This window comes from Pantherophis guttatus, chromosome 4 (genome assembly GCF_059756535.1).
Source record: "Pantherophis guttatus breed Tessera chromosome 4, ASM5975653v1, whole genome shotgun sequence".
NCBI classification, from domain to species: domain Eukaryota; kingdom Metazoa; phylum Chordata; class Lepidosauria; order Squamata; family Colubridae; genus Pantherophis; species Pantherophis guttatus.
In genome coordinates, this window is record NC_142066.1 from 32,780,016 (window position 1) to 32,788,596 (window position 8,581).

The 8,581-nt window shown below is 40.9% G+C and overlaps 1 pseudogene; it reads left to right on the top strand.

Annotated features, from left to right (window-relative positions):
• The first annotated feature begins 652 nt into the window (after positions 1-652).
• Positions 653-8,108, top strand: LOC148113956 (uncharacterized; annotated as a pseudogene).
• Positions 8,109-8,581: the final 473 nt, after the last annotated feature.

Sequence of the window (8,581 nt, forward strand, 5' to 3'; positions counted from 1 at the left end):
AGAACAGGGACAAAAAGAACTATGTGATATCTAGTTTTATCCAAAGTGAGTCCTGGATTTATAACCTTCCTGTGAATTGCAGGTCAGAATGAAACCAAGATGAATTTTTTACTTCAGTTTTCAAGCAAACCTTAACTGGATTCCAGAGATATTATGAGGAATAGTTTGGATTTTGTTAAGAGTGTTGAAAGCATCTTAATCAAATTCCTTCAAATATCACAAAACTCCAAATTCTGATTTTGAATTAGGAAACCTAAATGAAAGCAAATTTGAACTTTGGTTAACTGCTTTTGTTTGTAAATTTCAAGTTAACACTTGGTATTTGTGACAGCTGGAATAGATTTGGTTGACTCCCTGATCTATACAATAAAATTGTTTATATTTCATAATTGGCTTTTGTCAGACTTCCTTTTTGGATAACATTTTATTGCCTTAAAATCTCCGGATGAAAAACAAAAATTTTAACTGATTAATTATAAGTATTTTAACTCATTCACTTCTGGTACATTTTTATACCAACAATGCAAGTCTTGAAAAGAAAAGTATTCTTCATTTTTGTTTGATGCAGAAATGTTAAATTTACCTGTAATTAGTTATTAGATAAGTAGATCTTAGAAAAAGTTTTCCATAATATGTGAGACAGAAAGAGGTAATGCAGGTTAATTTCTTTCTGTATTTGCTAGAGAAAGGGAGTCTTAGGAAGAGAGACGTGCAAGGAGAGGTGGTGCCATGAGAGTGAAAATGGCAGTGGACATTTGGGACCCTTAAAAGTGCCTCTGCACATGGAATCAAAAGAGAAGAACAAGGAGCAGCAAACTTCAATATAGGAGAAGCTCCAGAAAAAGCAGGACAAATTCCTTGTGTCCTTCATGTGGGAAAAATCTTGAGTTGGAAGTCGTCTCCACTGCTAAAGGAAGAGCCCAATGTAGGAATGATCCAGCATTGGGAAATTCAAGGCCAAAACCCAGAACAACCCCTCCATTTTGGATGCAGGGGAAGGTGGACAATAGCATTTGAACCATGGGAGGACACATGAGCAATTCTAGCTTCTTTTGAACATGTAGCCTATGCCTGTCAGTGGTCTAAGGAAGAATTAGTAGGCCAGCTTTTGCCAACTTTGAATGGGGATGCCCTGGAGGCCTACCTTAGTGAGTTTGGATGTTAGCAACAAACAGGACTATGGGAAAGTGAAAGTCACCATCTTGAAGAAGGAACCTGTGGCTACTGAAAAGCAAAGATGACACTTCCGATATCAAGGAGCCAGGGATCTAGGGCATGCTTGCAAGAGGCTTCAGGAGCTTTGCTGTCAGTGGCTAAGGTTGGAGAGTTGCATGAAGGATCAGATCTTGGTTGATCTTGGACCAGCTCCTGACCACCTTGCCCCAAGAGATCCAGAGCCAAGTGTGGGAATGTGTCCCTGAAACCTGCAGCCAAGTAGTGACTGTAGCCAAAACTTTTCTAGCAAGGCCTCAGAAAAGAGAGAGGCAGGTGCTGCAGGTGAGGAAATTTTCAACTCTTTATTGGCATCTTAAAAGTTTCAGGTTTGAACTCAAGAGGGCCTTTTTCCCTTGTTCCTGGTTATGGAGGAGTGAATTGGTTTTCCCCCAACTGCTACCTGACTCCCGATCAATTCCTGGTAACTTTATGGACGTGACATTTTCTTGGCAATAGCATGGAATAATTTCTATTGCCTTCTTTTGAGATGGTTTTTCAACATCCCAGAATTTTCGAAGGGTTTCCTCCCCAAATATTAACCAGGTGCCTGGTTAAGTTGCAGATCTTTTAAAAACCAGCCAGGATTAGGTTAAAATCACCTCACAATTAGCCATGTTGGCTGAAGAGTGTCCCAGTAATACTTAAAGGGCCACAAATTTTACATCTTTTTCCTCCTCATTGTATGTAAATTCAAGTGGCATTCCTATTCCCAAACATACAACATTCAAATTAAAAATTAGTGTGAAAACTCAATTCTGATAAGGCAGATGAAACCTGCTGCCTTTAACTTATTTTATTTGGGTCTAAGACAGTAGTGGGTTTCAATTTCATCCGCTACCGGTTTGCCCGATGCTTCTGTGCATGCATCCTGGGGTGAACCTGTAGCAACCCACCACTGGTATAAGATCAGAAATAACAAAATTGTAGCCTAGAGTAGGAAACAAAACAAAAAAATCTTGGAAAATACAAAGGCAAATTACTCCCATATTACAATATTGCTGGGAAAGGAATTGAATGCATCCATTGAATAACTCAGAGTTGAGTTTGAATCAGAGATTTAAGGTTTTTACTAAATTTAACTGTTCTGTGTAAGTCAGCTCTCTTAGCAAAGAGTTGTTTAATGGATGCAATGGAAGAAGGAAATTAGAAAGGAAAAGAAACAGGTAAACACCGTCTGTCCTTATTTTCATTTCACCATGTTCCTTTGTTTTGCCTTGTGGTAGCTTCAACTCATGGGATGTTTGCATCTATCTACCCACAAATCCCTTTCATGCTGGGGTTTTTGGAATGGGCCAATGGAAGCTAAATCTCAGATTTTGTGTGTGAATAAAACAAAATTGCTGAAGAGTTATAATTGGACAAGGATCAAACTCCACATTCCTGAGATAAAAAGTTGGTGTGTGGTGCAAATAAAATAGCTGGATGGCTGCTTTGAGAACAAAAACAGGAGGAAGGAATTCTAAGTGCCAATGATAATAATGTTATTGAAGCTTTTTGGATTTTGGAAATAAATTTCTTAAGGGCACAGGAAGAAGAAATAACTTTGCAAATATTTATATAGTACATATTACATAATGTACAAAAGTAGATCATTTGCTTTGTGCATCCTAACCTACAAAATAGAAGGTGGGACAGCATTAAGAGACTGGTATTGAGATGCCCTAAGATAGAGACAGGGACAGCCTCAAGCTCAGTTGCCTAGGAATTAATGGACCTGATTGGCTTCTATGAAAAAACTGAAGCAGACAAGAAGTTAAGCTTGGAGGCTGCCCAGAAATCAGTCTGCCTGCTTGCACTAAATAGGAAGACAATGTTGGCCTTGAGGTTTGGCCTCCTGAAGCTTCTTCAAGGCTGGCCCTCTAATTATAAACACATGTTTGGTAGGCAGCATTGTACAGCATTGTGAGTTTATGTCAATTAACCATTTGCCTCAGTTCTGGGATTCAAATAATTTAACAACTGGTTCTCTGCCCTAATGATTTCTTCCAACAACCAATTTGCCAAACTGCTCAGAAAGTTAACAACTGGTTCTCCCGAAATAATGTGAACTGGCTGAATCCCACCACTGATTTGCCTCTATCTATCTATCTATCTATCTATCTATCTATCTATCTATCTATCTATAAAAATTAGATACAGTACCACCCACCCACATGGATGGCTGCTTCAAGAACAAAAAGAGGAGTAAGGATTTACCCCTCTTTTAGATTCAGTACCATCCATCTCACTCTCAGATATTTTTTTCTTTTGTTTGCTTATGAGGGGTGTCGGAAGAAAATCTAAAGCTCTTATAATTCCTAATTTTCATAGGCATACCAAATCTTTCTCCAACCCAAAAAGACATTTATTCCCACTCCTTAAGTTTGTCAGCTAGAACATGCAGCAGTATTCCTCTACTAACCCAGTTCTTCCGGACTGAATTGATCTCATCTTGCCATTTCAGATGCCAGGACCATGGAAGCACATGAATGCTAGGAATGCCCGAGAGGCACAGCTGTTTCAGTCAAATACTAGACTCCCCTTCAGGGAGACCAAGCAGGGAGGTAGTGGGGGATACTAGCTCAATGGGCGAGTGATTCCAATATTTCTATGTTCTCTGGGGATGGGATCTGAAGTCTTGCCTTTGTACACTTGTCTGCACATACCTATTTATCTTATAAATGATGGAGGTAATTCTTTAGGGTAGTGTTTCACAATCTTGGCCATTTTAAGATGCTAGCTGGGGAATTCTGGGAGTTGAAGTCCAAGCACTTTAAAGCAACCAAAGTTGAGAAATGCTGCTTTAAGGGCTTTGCAAATGATTCTGCAAAACTTATAAGGAGGGACTTCTTTTTGAATAGTCTGAGAACATGTGAGTAAACTGCCTTTCATTGGTCAGGTTGTGATATAGATGTGATGTAGAGATAACCTTGATTACAAGAAAGAGCATAACAACCCAATATTGGAAGGGGAATGGATAGCTGGATAAGTCTTGCGTGAGATGAGGCTCTTGTGATTGAAATAAATTAAACCTTTATTTTTAAAGATCATTTGTCTTTGTGGGATATTGGTTTACTTCCAGCATTAGAAAGGCATGGCCACCTGTGGCTTTGTTACCTTTTTCCTTCTGTATAGCTTAGGGTGGGCAAAATATGCCAGCTTCATACAAAAAGATTTTTCCCTCCTTTATTTGGGGCAGTGTGCTCAGGAACCGAATACAGTAACGCTTTTGTTCTTCTCAGGAAGAATGTAAAAATAGGAATCCGCACCAGCTACATTCTGTGTGATTCATTTGGGGAATAACAGTGCTATATTTCACATGGTCTATTCTTGATTAGAACTGCACTTCTGGTGATAAAGATGGGAATTGAAACAAGGTTCTCCATGACAGAAATCTCTGGCAATCAAAAATCCAAGCATGGCAGTCTTTATACAGGCCAATGATGGGGAAATTTATGTCAAAAGCAATATTCTATCATCCTTCCTAACCCTTCTCCTTCTTTTCTTCCTTCCTTCCATGACTTTATCTCACTCTTTTCTTTCTTTGTCCTTTCCTCCTTTTCTTCCCCTTTATTCCTTGTGAAGCAATCTGACACATGACAATCTGAGAGTCTCATTCACTATTTTCTGCTTGTGGCTTAAGCAACTGTAAACAATCTACCGTGGATAGTTTGCTGGGTTTTTTATTGCAGAGAAAGTAAGGCTATCCTTAATTTATGACCATAATTGAGCTGGCGAGAATAGCTCATTCTTCCCCTTGTTTTAACTCCTTGAATGAGGGCCTTGGACCAGGAAAGCAGTATTCCAAAATAATGTTATTGGCACAGCACACAATTCTAGGTACATATCTAACAGAAAGCATAATAATCCATTAGTTTCCTAAGGGAAATCTGAGACCAGCATTTACATCAACAACACCCCATTGATGAAGCATTCTATTTCTTCTGATGTTTCTTGCTCTCTTTATCTATGTTAATCTGATCTGCTCTGAACTCTTTTCTTGCTGCAGGGTTCTTCCAACACACAAACTACATGGGACTCTTCAGCAAAAGAAAGGGGCTCTGTGGATCTGGCAGGCAAGATCCTTTTGTAAGAGTAGGTAAGTTAGATGGTGGAGTATCTTCTAGCCTGATGCTCTCCAGATATACTGGACCACTGCTTCCATCAAATCCTGAGCTGGATTGAAATCCAGCAATGTAGATTTTTCTTTATGCAAGAAGAATCCAAAAACCTGCTTTAGGTTGATTGGCTAATAGCTAGAACACTGTGCTCCAAATCATAAAATGTCTTTGGTGTCCAGCTTTTGGGGGGAGGGGGCTTAGGCAAGGTTTCCTCAGGTCCCCATCTGTAGTATGGGCAAAATATTGTTCTGTCTTGGAATAATTGAAAGAATAACACCAGAATAACATATGCATTTTGAATAGATACTATATAAGCCTGATATTCAAGTTGGTCCACAAAGCTCTTGTGAAGATCTTGGATCACTCACTCTTTCTAAATCTCTCTCCTAACTAGGTTGGTGTGAGAATAACTACGTATCTGACTGAACTTTTTGTAGAAAAAAATATTCAGCAGTGTCAGTGTAATAAACAAATAATTGAATAATATAAGGGCCTTCCTGGATTTATGACCATTTGTTTAATGAAGTTTAAAGTTATGATAGATTTGGAGAAAGTATTTATGACCTCTCCTCTAAGTTACAATCATTGCACCATTGAGCCAGGATAAAATTAAATAAATTTTATTTACATTTAATTTTAATCAAAAGACACAGTAGTTATTATGAGTGCTGTTCAATTAAGTATTGAATCGTCATTACAATTTGGAAAGATTTCTGAGGTCTGCATCCAAGATTTTTGTGGCCTGGAGGCACCTCTGTGATCCCTTAAATTCTGCATCTTCAATCAGGAAGCCTACATATCCTCCAATGCCAGCATGGATAGTTCAAATAATTAAACAGGTAGAGTCAGCATAGATGACTTTCTTAGAACTTTAGAACCAAAGATTTGGGAGGTGTGGGAGGAAGATCGTGGACACAATTGTATGCCCTGTTTGTAAACCTATCATTCAGACCTTTAAATTGTCTTGGAAAAAATGTATTTGGGCATTTATATGTCATTGCAGGATTTCAAATCATTCAGAAGTAGTTTTCGTCAGCATGTTTTGATTCTTTGAAGATTTGTTTTGAAAATTCAGATTGAGTCAGATCCACACAGAATCTCTGAATTATTCAGCCAACCCTATTGTTTACTGTTCTAGCCAGGATGAACAGTGAATTGGCAAGAGGTCTGCATCAATTGAATTAGTCTTCACTTGATGAAATATGGGGATGGTTGTGGAAGAGGATTTTCTTTCAAAAAGAAGGAATTAAGCTTTAAGGTGTTGCAGATAGTTGTTCTGGCCAACTGAAAGGATTATTATGTTTACTCTTCTGAAAATGTTTAAATTTGCTGCTTTAAATAATAAACATTCTGATTAGTGTCTGATTCTAAGGATCTGGGGCTAGTATGACTTCAAATTAATTTAAAAAATGAAAGGCATTAAAATGTTTTGTGTACCTGGGACTGAAAACAAATTAATATTTAGAGCTGCAACACCACTATGCATATTTGTTCAGTTGAAGCTAATATCCCTTTTCCGAGAAAACCATCCTGAAGCTTTGAAGGAGTTGCTAAGTGCTCAACACTGATTAGTAAGTACTGTGGTTGTCGTCCCAAAACTTTCTAAAGCCTTTCAGCACTTTTTATTGTATAAACGATGAACAACAAATGTGTGATTTGTTTTGCGCTCAGCCTTAAGATTGTTTACGTTGAGTGCATGAAAGAATAAGGGACAACATAAACAATGGTAAAAGAGTAAGTCTGGCATCCCAGGAGAATTAAGTTCAAAGGCTAGAACCTATAAAATAAATTTTATAACATTAGTTTGAACTGCATTATCCGAAGCTTGTCAAGATTGCTAGAGGACATTGTATTGTGCTGGGGTTTAGACTGCATGGGTTGTAGTCAGTGTGGAAAGAAAAGCATTATTCCTAAATCTAAGGACAAACATAGAAATCACAAAAATAATTGTTGAACACCCGTAATCGGGAGACAATTTTGTGACCTTTATTTATACCCTTCTACAATCTAGATCCAATCTAGCATTAATTTTCTTCAAAATTAACCCAAATACATTTAATAAGAAAAGAAAGTTGTTTTTCAAAAATAACTTTATCTGGTTGGGCCAGCCTCAAGATTCACATTCAGTAGCTATAGAGCAGCGGTGTCAAACTCAATTTCATTGAGGGCGGGATCAGCATTGTGGTTGTCCTCCAGGGGTCGGGCAGAGGGGCATGGCCAGGGTGGTTGCAGCTGACTGGGCATGGCCAGGAGGCATGGCCAGCTTGATGTCACTCACATGGGTGGTGCCTATGAGGGCCAGGCGGGGTTCGGAAGGGAATCCAGGCGTCTCCAGTGAGTGGGGTGGTGATGGGGGCAGTGGGCGGGAGGTTCTTCCTGTGGGATGAGGAGATGAGGCAGGGGGTGGGGCGGCTGCAGTCAGAAACTGTCGGATACCACGCACTTGCTGCCCTTTCTGCATGTAGTGCAGGGGGTAGTGGTGCACGCTGTGGCTCTAAAACCCACTGCTACCACCAGGCTGGCTGTCCAAGCAGCAGGGAGAGATGGAGGGGAGGCATGTGATGCGGATCGCTGGACGTGCTTATTCTGTCCTACTGTCTGTTTTGGCTTGCAGTTGGAGAGCAGGTCGCCACTGGTCATCTTCTGCTTGGCTCCCTCATGGGTCTTGCTCTTGGCCTGCATGTGAAGTGTGTTCCTCTCGCACACCCGAATGCACCTAGGCCCTGCTGTGGGTGGCCGCCACCGCTGCTCGGCAGACCTGCCCAGTCTGAAGGAAATGAAATGGCCAGCTAGAAAGGCTGAGTAGAGGTAGTAGAGCATGCCCAGGCCCAGCAAGAAAAAGATGGCCACCACAAGTGGGAAAAGCCAGATCCCATTGACGCCATGGCCGCTCATGCCCAGCAGAGATGGGAGGAGGAACATGACGATGGCCTGCACGAGCTGCTGGTGGCCTCATGACGATGGCAGCGGCATGAACCTGCACGAGCTGCTGATGGCCTCAGTGGTGGCAGTGGCCCACAGCGGTGCTGAGGTGCATTGAGGGCCCAAGAGGAATGCGCTCCATGTGCAGGCCAAGGGCAATACCCACGAGGGGGCCTAGGAGATGACCAGTGGTGATCTGCTCTCCAACCACAAGCAAAAACAGATGGGATGGAGTAGGCGAGCCAATGGTGTCTGGCAGCAGCTGCCCCATCCCCTGCCCCACCATGTCTCGGCCTGCAGCAGCGGCAATACCCAAAGTTAGAGGCACAGGGGAGAGGCATGTG